Below are 14,045 nucleotides of genomic sequence, written 5' to 3'. Positions count from 1 at the left end.
TAAAAATGAAAAAGTTAAAAAGGCATATCTGGTCATAAATAAAACATAGAATTGCAGCATTTCAGTAAACTCCCTCAACGGAAGGTCCCGGGAGAAAGATGTTTGTGAAATGGTGCAGCGCAGGAAAGGGGGCTATTGCACTGCGTCACCACAGCTCTAAATACAAGCCCTCATCCAAGACTATTCAACAAGGACTAGTCCTCTTTAAAAATTCATTAATTTACAGCAAAAATAGATTAAAGCCCTCATCTGCAACAACCTAAAAAGTTTGGCTTGTGAATAGCATTAATAATGGAAGCAAGCATACAAAACCTCAAGGCCCCCGGCTCAAAGACATAGCAAAGCTTTTGTTGCGCCTTATAATGGAGAATCAGTTCCATTTTTTTGAAAGCATAACATATTTCTTGTGGTTGTTTGTAATTACAGTGTTTTATATGTAAAATGTCTCACAATTGTAACTTATTAAAACATATCGAGCTATGCGCAGCCACTCCATGCTTAAGATACTCGAGCGGCTTTACATCAGGCTCATGACGAAATCTTTGCCTTCTTTGGCTGAACAGTTCAGTCTAAACGAGCTCTTTAAAAGTCATCATCTTCTGTCCTGATGCAGTTAGGAGAGGAAAGAAAATGTTGGCGTTGTTACCCAAATGGAATAAAAGAGGATTCCATCATTGAAACAGGAGATATTTACAAAAACAGACGGTCCACAAAAAGAGTTTTAATAATAAACGGTACCTTAACCCCTTAACGTTCCGACGACCCGCCGATGGGCTGCCAGACTTTTGATAATGAAATACGTGTCTGTGAGATGGTCCCAGTCACTAAAACACATCATGCCATGTCTTGGAGATCTTAAACTCTTGGGCTTCAAAATATACTGATCATCAAAAAAAGATCATGATAAGTCTGAAACAAGATATCCGAAAACTATAAAGCCTGCGTAACTCACCATTATGTCCCCTGGCCGTCTTTGACTTTTTTTATGTCCGCGAAAATGGCCTCTTTGCATCAAAGACAACCCATAGAATCAACCCTGGTAAAATTTTGACTCCAAAACACACAATAATGCTGAAAAAAACATTTTTGATAAGTGGGATGTTGCTTCTTGTAATCCGTTTCTCCAAATTATTTCTGTTTCAAAATAAACAGACTAGTAAAATTATTTCCAATATGGTAGCAATCACATTTTGATTGACACCTTTTCCATGATAAAGGTCTGTTCATGCTAGTTTTATTGATGCACAAAGCACACAGTTACATAAGACTTGAGTCTTTCTCGACACATATATTCCACGTGACTCACTCTTACCTCTACTGCTTGTACGCCCTTGGCGGCCGTTAGAAAAAATGTATAAATTAGCCGCATCATTGCATAAACCGCAGGGTTGAAAGCTTGGGGAAAAAGGCGCGGCTTTTAGTTTGAATTTTACGGTATAGTGGCTTTTCTACCCATTACTCCCCAAAATTTGTTTTTTTGATGCATCTTCTTTTGTATCAACCTCTGCCAGAAAGTATTTCAGGTACATTGCTTGCCAGGCATACAGACTGAAAGGATCTATGTATTGATACACACAGCATATTTCTCATGAATAATACCAAGATAATGCCACATAGAAAGCAACATATTCACGAGGCTTATAATTAAAAAATATAATAAATGATTCATTTGGGAACTACAGTTCAAGACCATCATTAAAACTGCGAAAAAGCTATGTGGAAATTGAGCTGTTCATAAAAGAAATAACCCAACGCACGAAATCAGATTACCATATTTTCACAACCATAGGGCGCACAATGTTAAAAGGCTCCGTAGCTGCTCCTATTTCTGTATTTAACACTACACAAGGTGCAACACACTATAGGAAACTGGTTCACTCTGCTTGCATGAAATTTCAAGAGGAAACAAAAACAAAGAAAAAAAAGGACTTGTGGGACAAACGGTAAGTCTTTCCAGGTTCCTTCTTTTTGTCTGTGGCTGTTAAAGAGAGGGGGAGTATATGTAGCAAATGGATTAACCCTACATCCAACAAAATATTCTTCCAATGCATGTTATCCATTTTCCAGATTTTGTTTTTATCACTAGGCGATACAGCTAAGGAAAATTGTAGCAATATTTTAAGGTCTTTAAAAGCCAACTTACAGAGGATAGCATGCATACTGTATGATATATGGGTCAGCACAGTGGTTAAGGCACCTCCCCACATCAAACAGTTGTCTATTTTGGGCTTTTAATGAGGAGATGATATACACCAAGCAGAAGCATTAAGATGCTGTGGAATGAAAATCAAAAAGCACAGTCTACAACAACTTAAAGACTACAATTTGAGTTCTCCTGCATATATATCAGTAGACATCTGCCAAGGAGCAACCTAAAACAAAGATACGAGGATTGAAAATAGATCAAATATATAACTGCACAAGAAATACTTTCCCTCAAATATTTTTAGATAGTTTGTCATCTTAAGGAAAATGCGTTTCCGGTTGCATTATCGTAAGAAAAAAAAAAACGTCAAAATGAATATTTAAGTAGACCAAAAATATATTGACAGGCAAGACGGATTGAAAACATTTTATTTAGTTTTTCTTTGGCAACAAAAAAAAGTCACATGTAGCGAATCCACAAATAACCCTTGATTCAACTTTCAAAAAGTCATTACCACTTAACACTTACTGACATCGATGGTAATCACAACGACCTTTCCGATGCTAAAACACAAATCAGTAAAACATTATGAGGGTTCCATCTCTTCACGTGCTTCTGCATAATGTTTTAATAAAGCAATTGGGTTGGGGGGTGTTTCTAAGAGTGATATACTGAGAAAGTCTACAATGGCAATCAGCAAAGCGTGCAGCAGATGTTGAGCAATTAAAAAGCCAAATTACCCTCGATCAAAACCACTTACGAGCGCAAGTAAATCTCAGAACAAATAATGATGAGAGAGATCTGTTCAGACAGCTCTTGTCTTGATAGGAATTAGAGACGTATCCTAAGCCAGAGCGTGGTGAGCTCTCTAACTGCACCATAAACTCAAATCCACACAGTCACAGATACTGGTACTTTTCACCTTGTCTGCATTTTTTCCTCCCCTTCCAAATATAAAAGTGGGATTAATCGCCATGATGCGACAAGATTAACAGCAATGACTCTTTACAGCGTTTGTCATTGTCTACAGTAAGGTTAAAGACACCTCTTTTGAACCGCATTACATCAACTCCAAAATTGTGTTGAATGAGGGTGTGTGTAACAGGGCCATGAACAATATAAGAAATTCATCAAAATAAAAACCTGCAAAAATAATACAGAATATTACCTTTCACCTTCAAAATTTTGAACCATGTTTTCCCCAGTGTAGCGCAGGTATGGGGCAGCCTACCAGTATTTAACACATAACTGCCTAATAATCAACGATACAAGTATTGATTCACTTCCTACAATCTTAAAATATGTTAGATACTACATTTTTCAGATACCTACCTATTCCAGAGACCAATACCTATAGCCACCCATACCTAAAGTAGCGTGAGTACATAAAAATACTTTCCTATCCCAACAAATATGTTCCTTAACATTGCATGTGTTTACTGGCAGTTTACCATTCCTTTGATCTGAGGTCAGTCATTTTAAGTAGCCACTAGATGCCAGACAGTAGTCAAGTCAAGTCAAGTAACTCTTTAACTCTTTATTTTAACTCTTTAATTTATTTGTATAGCCCTTAATCAAAAAGAGTCTCAAAGGACTTCACAGGTTATTACACAGCCTTTTTTCAGACTATTATTACACCATCCCCTGATCTGGAAACAACATGAGGGCAAGGAAAAACTCCAACAAACTCAACATGAGGAAAAGAAACCTTGAGAAGGGTCCGCACATGTGGTATCCCCCTTGCAGGATTACCAGACAGCAAAGGATGTTGCAATCACACTAGTCAAGTCATTTTTATTTGTATGGCCCTTATCACAAAGACTCAAAGGGCTGCACAGACCACAGACTTTTGCAAACCACAGACTATTATTACACCATCCCCTGATCTAAAACCTCCACGAGTGCAAGGAAAAACTCAAAAACCTCAACATGAGGAAAATGAAGAAACCTTGAGAAGTGATTGCACATGAGGTAATCCCCCTTCCAGGATGACCAGGCTTCAAAGGATGTTGCAATAACAAATAATACAGATATTGTCAACATAAAAAAATAGGTTATTCATATGCTATAGAATAGCAGTGTGTGTTAAGCCAAGATTTATCAACTACCATTGTGGGTTCAGATATCAAAAACAAAAAAGGTGTGCATTGGGAAACACCCATCCTTAAAGGGACCGCGAGTATTATTTGACCTCTAGACGTCCTTGTATGGTGCAGTCCAACGCAAAAAAAGTGCTAAGAAGCACAAGGAATAATACAAACTACAGAGACTTATGGTGACCAAATGTACCATTTTACTTCTCATTTTACTTCAGCGTTTTGGAGGTTTTGGGGAATCTGTAGCAGAAAGAAGGCAGACAACGATGTCTGTGCTTGTTCGGTAAGACTCGTGTTATGCAAAATGAATGCTCATTTCTCTACCTTATGAGCATTTTTAAATGCATGTTTGAATGATAGTTTGTTTATATTTGCTTATTATTTAAATCAATACAGACACTCCACGACTTACGAACGAGATACGTTCCGGACGATTGTTCGTAAGTTTAATTGGTTCATAAGTTGCTTCAGTGCTATATTTTGCATGGAATGTATGTTTAAGGTTTGTATAAGTATGTTTAGGGCGTGTATAAGTAACCTGTATTGTATTTTTACTAAAGATAAAGTGAAGTTTAACTTAGTTTGGGAAGATAAGCCTCAAGATTAGGGCTACTGCCACCAAGCTTCCTTATTCCAGTTTCATTTCAAATGAAAAGGCTCACCTCTTCTTAACACTTTACACCAACCATATTGAATGGATGCACAAGATATTAAACAGTAAAAAAGTTTACAGTACAGTATGTTTATACACGAACTGGGACTGTGATAGAAAAGGAAGTTGGTGGATGCTGGGTAAGCTCTCACAGCGCCACACCCCGGTAGCGGCGGAAAGAAGCACTACAGTATTGTCCTGTACTCGGAAAAAGGTGCACAATACAAAATGAGACTAACGGCAATGTCCGGATATTTTTCAATAACCTGAAAAAAATGTTCGTATGCACTGTTGTTCGTAACTCGAATGTTTGTAAGTAGGGGAACGACAATATAGTGTTTTATTAATATATATATATATATATATATATATATATATATATATATATATTTACCATTAGGAGGACTGTCCCTTATAATCTATGTCCTCTATTTTCAAAATGTGCTGATATTAATTAAAAGACCACCTCCAGGCACGCCATTTCTCGTCATAAACGTGTTTGGCATGTTTTGTAAGTTTATTTCACTTGAATTAAAGTGCACAAGCATTCAGTCACAGCAAGAGTATATGCTGTATTGTGTTACCTCATCTGTAATTTACAGTTAGTATTATTATTACAAGTTGTTACACAAGTTATTTCTACATGCCATGATTTTTTCGGACCTATTTAGACAAATAACTTGGCACTCATTTAATTCATCCAGAAACCCTTTACACTGCAATTGTCAAATCTACAAGTGCCGTTTATCTTTATAGCCCTGAATCACAAAAGTCTCAAAGGGCTGCACAGACTACCAATACAACATTATGAAAAGTAGGCACACATGAACAAGGTGCAATAGATGTTGCAAGGGCATAAACAGACAATACACAGTCAACACCAACAATAAAGTATTACCTAAAATCATGCAAAATGTCCTGTTGACAGCAATGACAAGCTTCTCAAAATCTCTGCAGGTGCAGCAAGTTATTGATTGTAGATCAGGGGTCGGGAACCTTTATGACTCAAAGAGCCATAAAAGCGAAATATTCCCTTTATCTATATTTTTTTAGGAGCCAGCAAACACCATAAGACAAAAATTAACAAAACCATTAAACCAGCTCTGAAGACAAAAGCTTATTTCTCAGTGAATTTTATTTCACTGAGTGACATTTGATAAAAATCTATTAAATAATAATAGTGCCAGAGCTTGTGTCACATTTAAATATATCTCTTAAAAGGTGTCTCCCTCCCGCAGGTACTCAAGAGTATTAACGCTCATTTTAACTGTCTTTTTTTTTCATAAATAATTATCTTAAGGTGCGAGCAAAGTTTTTTTTAAAAAAGTCACAAAATTCTGCGAACGAGGATAATGATATATTTACTTTCGGCACAGACAGCACTGGACAAGAGACAGAAGGGGAGTGCTTTTGCTCTGTGCATCACTCTGTCTGCCCCTACCGCTCATCCAATCAAACTGCTCTCGTATGCTTAGCTTGCGTTTTTGGGGGTTTACAGTTTGTTCTAGAGCTGCATGATTACCTGAAATCAAATCGATATCGCTATGTGACGTAGTGCGATAGTCTAACCGCAAATCACTGTGTTTTTTTCAAGGATTCATAGTTACACTTTGTTATTGACTTCACAAAGTTTTAGGCCAAACATGACTTTGGGGTTAAACATCGCCAGCCAATCTGAAGGGGGTTACAATGGCACCAACCAATTAAGGAGGGGCAATGTTTGCGAGACGAGTGTGCACAACTTTGATAGGCTGGTGTAAGCTGCGAGTCGGCAAAACGCCGCATACACAAATGGACACCAAAACAAACGCCACAGCTCATAGCTTTACCAGCTCGTTACATTGAAATTCATTAATTCTAGTTGCAGTCTTGTCCCACTGAGTCCATAGCTAACCTTACTTAACACTTGCAAGCAGAAATCAATAGCAGCCACCTGGTGCCAACTGCTTGATAGTGTTTCCTTTCCTTTCGATTGGAATTTTTTTTTTTTTTTCAAATTTAGACTTAAATGTGGACATTTAACTGTCATTCGAAAAAGTTTGGAGTCCCTGTAAATCAGAGATAACAAACTCTGGCTTTTGGGTCAGATCCATACCTTCTGTTCTGAGGCAGTAAAAGATTGTAAAGTCCAAATCTTTAGCCATATTTTTCAGTGTTGTGCCTCATCATTACGCCTAAATTAGTAACCTACCCTAAATCCTATACTCATGGGTGACAAAGGATCTTTTCCCAACACAACAGATTTATTCACAAATAATGTAGGAAAAAAAGAGCTTGATGTTTGGCATTGAATGTGTTAACTGGTTTATTTTAATAGTTGAGTGCAGTTTAGACCTAAAAAACTCAACACTACCCTCTAGTGGCCGGAGGGAGCATTCGGTTTGAATTTATTGCTTTTGAGAAAATTGACTGGCGGCTTTTTTAAACATACTGTACTCAGAAATATATGGCAGGCAGGAAAAAAAACTTTCAACTGGTCGGATCTGGCCCGCAGGACATATTTTTGACATTGCTGCTTTAAATCAATAAGACACATTGATGTTTTTTTGCAACTTTTCGGTATCACGTCCAGCAATCTTGTTAGATCATTGGCTACTCTATGCCCATTCTGTAGTACATTGCCAGGTTGCAATACCGCAACAGATCCTTTAACATTAAAAAAGACTCTTCTCACCCCAGCCTCTTTGACCTGTTGCCCCTCTGGTTGGCCCTACAAGTCCCCTGAAACCAGGACAAACCGGCTCAGAGACAGTTTCTTTCCCAGGGCCAAAAGCACCTTAAACGAGCTTTAATAAAAAATATATATTCTGTGACTTATTCAGGATTTTTTGTTGCTGCTAAATGTTATTGCACTACTTTTCATTGCACCACTGTTACGATGCACTGTTATTTCATTGTACTATTATATAACGTATGCCAGTCTCAAAGCACTACTTTGTAAATATTTTGCCTATTTACTACTCCACTAATCTACTCTAGTTTCATACAATGTTTCCAAACGTAGATATCATTGACAAAAAAGACTTTTTTTTTCATCGATATGTCGCCCAAAGCGTTGATCACATTGCAGACCCTGTTCACATGAAAAAGACAGTTGGGACTACTACTACTGAACACTTCAATTCACAACATGGACAATTGTATTGAGAAGCAAGCATACCAAGGTGTCAGTACACTGTTGAACTCCCACAAAGGTTACTACAGTGACCGTATTGCACTCAAGAGCCATGAAAGCAAAGACAAAATCTTTCAAGATAACAGGTACATGGTTTTGCTTTTCTCCCCATTGCAAAGAAAAATAGATAATAGAAAAGTGTGATATACAATATTCTCAATCAAACAATACTCAATAGTCATAAAAGCAAACTCGCCAAACATACAAGCCTCTGAAATACCAAAACACAAAAAATAAACCCCCCAAAAAAAAAGAAAAAAGAAGAGGAAATAAAAGGATAATTATAGTTAAAAAAGGGGGTGAGGGGGCTGGGGTCACCAAACAAAGTTTGGAGTTAGGAGTCACCAGACCCCGACATCCAGGTCTATTATACTATGTTGTCAGGTGGGAGCATTCCAAAATAGTGGAGGGTGCCCAATGAGAATAGAATTTACCTTTACATCCTCTGAGATGAAATTTGATTCTTTTCTAAATTAAACAAAACGGTATATCGTGTAGCCATGTTTTAAAGACAGGTGGTTCTGAGGAGTTCCACTAAAGTAGAATCCTCCCATGGGCTATCAACGAAGGGAAGGCTAAAACGTTATCATGAATAACAGTTTTTGAGAGATGGTCAGGGTACCTGCTAAAGCTGGCTATGTACGGTGATGGATTGATATGTTTTCCTAAAATATAGGAAATGCAGCCAAAAAAATGACCTCCAATATTCAATTACTTTAGGACATGACCAAAGCATATAGGTTGGGTGACAAGGACTTTGAGAGCACCTGCTACAATGTTCATCACTTGAATTGGGAAACAACTTATGGAGCCTATGTTTGCTATAAGGGAGTCTGTGGAGCACTTTAAATTGAATAAGAGCCAGCCTTACAAAGCTGGTGGAGAATTAAATAAAAAAAAATATTCAGCATTTTATTTCACTGTCCAACATTTGATGATTGTGTGGCACAGTTCTGAGGTCATGGGTTCAAATCCAGCTAACAACCTTCCTGTGCGGTGTTTGCATGTTCTCCCCGTGCTTGCGTAGGTTTCTTCCGGGCACTCTGGTTTCCTCCCACATTCCAAAAACATGCATGTAAGGTTAATTGGCCGGTCAAAATTGTCCCTTGGTGTGAATGAGCGAGTGAATTGTCTGTCCCTGTGTGTCCTGCGACTGGTTGGCGACCAGTTCTGGGTGTCCCCTGCCCACTGCCCGGAGATGGCTGGGATGGGCTCCAGCACCCCTGCAACCCCACTGAGTATAAGCGGTGCAGATAATGGATATAGTCTATGTAATAATAATAAAGATAATAACGACAGGGGTGTTGTCACATACCAACAAATATACAATTTAAAATTTGTCTATTTCCTGCAGTTACTCAAGATCGTTCAGGCTAATTTTGACTGCCATTTTTTCATTAATAGTGGTTTCGAGACAGGGTGCGAGGAGAATTATTTTGTAAAAATGTCAAAAAATACTGCAACTGAGAGGGATACAGATGTATTTACCGTAAATTATAGAGCGCACCTGAATATAAGCCGCACCAAGTAGAATTTTAGAAGAAAAACAATTTTGTACAAATGTAAGCCGCACCTGACTATAAGCTGCCTGAGCTCACATTTAAACACGAGATACTTACAAAGAAAGACGATAAACAGAAAGAGTTTCAATAATATACGGTACCTCCACTTTAACATTCAAACTTTTGATAAACAAATGCGTGTCTGTACGATGTTACCAGTTACTGAAATATGTCATGCCACCTATCATTGGAAAGCTTAAACTCTTGGAATTCTAGATATTTCAAAAATACACTCATCAGAGGACATAACAATCAGTCTGAGACAAGATACCCGAAAACTTTAAAGCCGCCGTAACTCGCCATTGCATCCCCTGGCCACCTTCAACTTGTTTGAATGTCCACAAAATGGCTTCATTACATGAAGGACAATCCATAGAATCCAACTGTGTAAAATATTTACTCCAAAAAACAAAATAATGCGAACAGATAAATCGAAACCCGCCTGAAACATTTCTGCTTTGTTGGACGTTGCTTCTTGTAATCAGTTTGTTCCGCCACATTAATTCTGTTTACAAATAAACAGACTCGTAAAATTATTCCCAATATAGTAGTTAGCCCTCCCCTTTCAATTGACACCTTTTCTTTAAGAGACTGTTTATGCTAATTTTATTCATGCTCAAAGTGCAAAGTTACATTATACTTGGGTCTTCCTCGACACATATATTCCACCTCACTCTTACTTTTAGTGCTCGGGCGCCCCTGGCGGTCGTTAGAAGAAATGCATAAATTAGCTGCATTATTGTATAACTCACAGGGTTGAAATCTTGGGAAAGAAGTCACGGGTTATAGTCTGAATTTTACTGTAGTGAAGAGCGCTATGTGTGCAGAGATCTGCCCACCCAGTCTGCTTACCCTTTATCAAAAACCCTCTGGGTGCTTGGCTGTTGTTTCCAGATGTTTACAGTTTGTTCTGAGGGTTATCATCATGAAATGTCTAAATGTGACTGTGGACCTTTTCGAAATACAGGCCACCAGTACTGGGTCATTGTTATTTCCAAGTAAAATTGTGATTTTAGTGGTTGACTGTGTCTATTTAACCCAACTTCCAATAATAAACCTGGTAATAACATTGTAACAACAAAGTAATACAATAAATTATTTTAGAAATGTACATCATGGGTGCTAAATAGCAACAAAAAGTAGCTCTCAGGTTGAAAAAAGTTGTATACCTCTGGTTTAAACAGTGAACATAGATTGTTTAATGAGCTTCCAAATAAATAATTCCTTAGAATCGTAGTCTGTTAGTGTGAGCAGTATAAGTGTAAACTGTAGGTGAAACGTTTACCTTTATATTTTGGCCCGGACAATTGCAAGACTGTTGTATTAGCTTCACATACACTACAATTGGAAAGTAACGGGGAAGATTAATACGGTCCTTATTTTACCTCTGCGCCAGATGTACACATGAAAAGAGCCATATCTGGCTCACGATCCATACGTTCCCGACCTATGTTCATATCTGTCAACCTGTACGTTTTTGCCATACCAAGTACGTTTATTATGCATTTTAAGAAGTGTGCGGCGTACAGGAAAATCTGTACGGAAAAATTCAAATTTGTCAATTATGGGTACCATCCAGTATACACCTACTATCATGAAACTGCAAATCAATCAAGTCAAACGAGTTCGCCACGGTAGCCTCCATCTCGGTATCGTTTTTTTCGTTGCAAACGAAGCGAGCGGTTTGATGCTATTGTGCGCATGCGTCTGCTGCCTGGGGATTTCCCATCATGCACCATTCCGTGGTAGTTGTATAGTGAAAGGAAGTCAGTCTCTTTTTAGAGAACAGGCTTTTTCGGCTCAACTCATTAAAGAGAGACGGCTCTCAAACGGCTCACTTGCTATGAAGCATTATATTACGAATTACTATGTTGTATAAAGAAGTTAAGAAAAAAAAGTGTAAAATGAGAAAATGAAAAATGACAGGTTTGTGGTTTTCCCTTTAAACAGTATATTACCAACAATAATTTAATGCAGAGAATGAATTCATAATTTCAATAAGAAAATGTATTCTCATCTCATCTCATTAGCCGTACCGCTTATCCTCGTTAGGGTCGCGGGGGGGCTGGAGCCCATCCCAGCCATCTCCGGGCAGTGGGCAGGGGACACCCTGAACTGGTTGCCAGCCAATCGCAGGGCACACAGGGACAGACAACTCAGACGCTCATTCACGCCTAGGGACAATTTGGACCGGCCAATTCACCTGAAATGCATGTTTTTGGAACGTGGGAGGAAACCGGAGTGCCCGGAGGAAACCCACGCAAGCACGGGGAGAACATACAAACTCCGCACAGGAAGTCTGGAGCTGGATTTGAACCCACGACAGGTTCCCATGACATGAACTGTGCCGCACAAGCGCTAACCACTGCGCCGCCGTGCTGCCAGAAAATGTATTATTCAACTTAATTATATGTGCGTGTATTTTTTTCCTCATACGGTGAACGTCCAAGCTATTTAATTATTTTTTTTATAATAAACCTCATTAATGTCGAGCAACTCAGTATCTCACAACAAAATGTATCATATATATGTAACATTATGTTAAAATATATGATATAATAAAACACATGTACAATATAACATGTTAAACTACTTAAATAAACACGTTTGAAAAAAAAAAAAATGGTGTAAGATTATTTTGTATGGGAAAATACGATAGTTTGTAAGGGCATGGAGCCATGGAGGTTGACAGGTATGTATGTTATAGAAGTTAACTTTACCAAAAACCCATTTGGTCAAAAAGATGACACTATGATTTGCATGCGTGGATTAATGTTTTGAGTCATATGCTAAAACATCACCGTGTTCCCTAAATGTGAGAACCGGAAATTGTTGTGACCTGTCATCTGACATTTCATATTGCGGACGACTCACCGTGAGAAGTGAACAAGAAGCTGATTTTAATATTTAGCACGCCGGTCCCGAACCTCCAGACGTGCAGTGGCTGTGCTGCACTTCCCAACGTGACTCGACGACAAAAGCTCCAGGTTGGCGTCTGCTCTTAACTCTCATTCCCGGGATTGCATGCTCGGCATTCGGCAGTCGTGTCACTCACAAGCCGGTAGCCGTTCCTTTGCTCATGCGACTGTCATGACGGACGCTTATCGGGCCTCGGTCCGCCTCTGACTGACTCCAGTCGGCTGCTTGGAGACCCGCTCTCCTGACTTCGCTCCGCCGCTAATTTGCCGGAACTACTTGCAGCGCCAGCCGAAGCACGGATTGAATCAATTCGTACACTGCCGCACGAAAGATGATGGCACTTGAAAATATTTAATCCCTAATATTCATGAAGTGAGTCACACCTTATTTTTCTTGGGAAATACATACAAAAATAAGTAAATCAATAAATAAAAATAATCCTAATGAATAACTTAATAAATACATTAACACAATATACATTAATTTATAAATGAACCAATAAATGTATATGTAAATGACATTAAGTAAATGGTAAATGGTCTGCATTTATATCACGCTTTTCAAGTCAATGAAGACCTCCCAAAGCACTTTACATGTAAAGTAATTGTTATAATCATGTTAATTGCTGAAACTTTGTCTCTATGTTTTAACAATGTACATCTGAGTTCAAAGAGCCCTTATATCTTTTTTTCAACAGTGACTATCTGCTTTCATCTTACTTCAAGCAAAGCTGACGACACATTAGGTAGAGTTACTTTATGCTCATCATTGCAGTTTTTTATTAGTGTAGCATGAAAATGACAAAAGTAATAAAAGGCCTGTTTCAAATACAGTCCAAACACCAACCCAAATCCCTGAAAATATGAAAAAAGAAGAGTTAATTCAAGCTCATGTACATACTGGTTTTAATAATAAACAGGTAGGCGCCTTGCATGACTGACTCCCTATTGGTGTGTGAGTGTGTGTGTGAATGGGTAAGTGCCAAGTCAAGTCAAGTCATTTTTATTTGTATAGCCCTAAATCACGAAGAGTCTCAAAGGGCTTGGGCTTCACAGATTATTACACTATATTACACAGACTATTTTTCAGAATATTATCATACATTCCCCTGCTCTGGAGCCGACGAGAAGAGTAGGTTATTCGTATGCTATAGAGTAGAAGTGAGTTTTAAGCTTAGATTTAAACATTTCCACTGAGGTTGCAGATCGGATCTCAGGAGGAAGAGCATTCCACAGCACCGCTGCCCGGATGGAGAACGCTCTCTAACCAGCAGAACATTTGTTTGCTCTTGGGATCACCAGAAGACCGGCACTCTCAGAACGTAGGATTCGGACCGGGACATAGGGGGAAATCAGATCTGAAAGAGAAGAGGGAGCAAGTCCATGTATGAATTTGTATAATACTATGAGAACCTTGAAATCACATCTAAAGCTCACTGCGAGCCAATACAGGTTAGCCAAAATCGGTGTGATGTGATCGGACTTTTTTGTCCTAG

The 14,045-nt window shown here is 38.5% G+C and overlaps 1 protein-coding gene across 3 annotated transcripts in view; it reads right to left on the bottom strand.

Annotated features, from left to right (window-relative positions):
• The window catches only part of LOC148369866 (forkhead box protein J3-like), a 153,455-nt gene extending 140,643 nt beyond the window's left edge, over positions 1–12,812 (bottom strand). For all 3 annotated transcript variants that reach the window (XM_088332094.1, XM_088332097.1, XM_088332096.1), the window contains exon 1: positions 12,506–12,812. The gene's annotated coding sequence lies outside the window, so the exon portion shown is untranslated. The remainder of the gene's footprint in view (positions 1–12,505) is intronic.
• Positions 12,813–14,045: the final 1,233 nt, after the last annotated feature.

Source organism: Urocampus carinirostris, chromosome 3 (genome assembly GCF_059441175.1).
Source record: "Urocampus carinirostris isolate Australia breed hairy pipefish chromosome 3, RoL_Ucar_1.0, whole genome shotgun sequence".
NCBI lineage: Eukaryota > Metazoa > Chordata > Actinopteri > Syngnathiformes > Syngnathidae > Urocampus > Urocampus carinirostris.
Note: the sequence above shows the minus strand (reverse complement) of the source record. Positions and strands in the feature narration are given on the sequence as shown.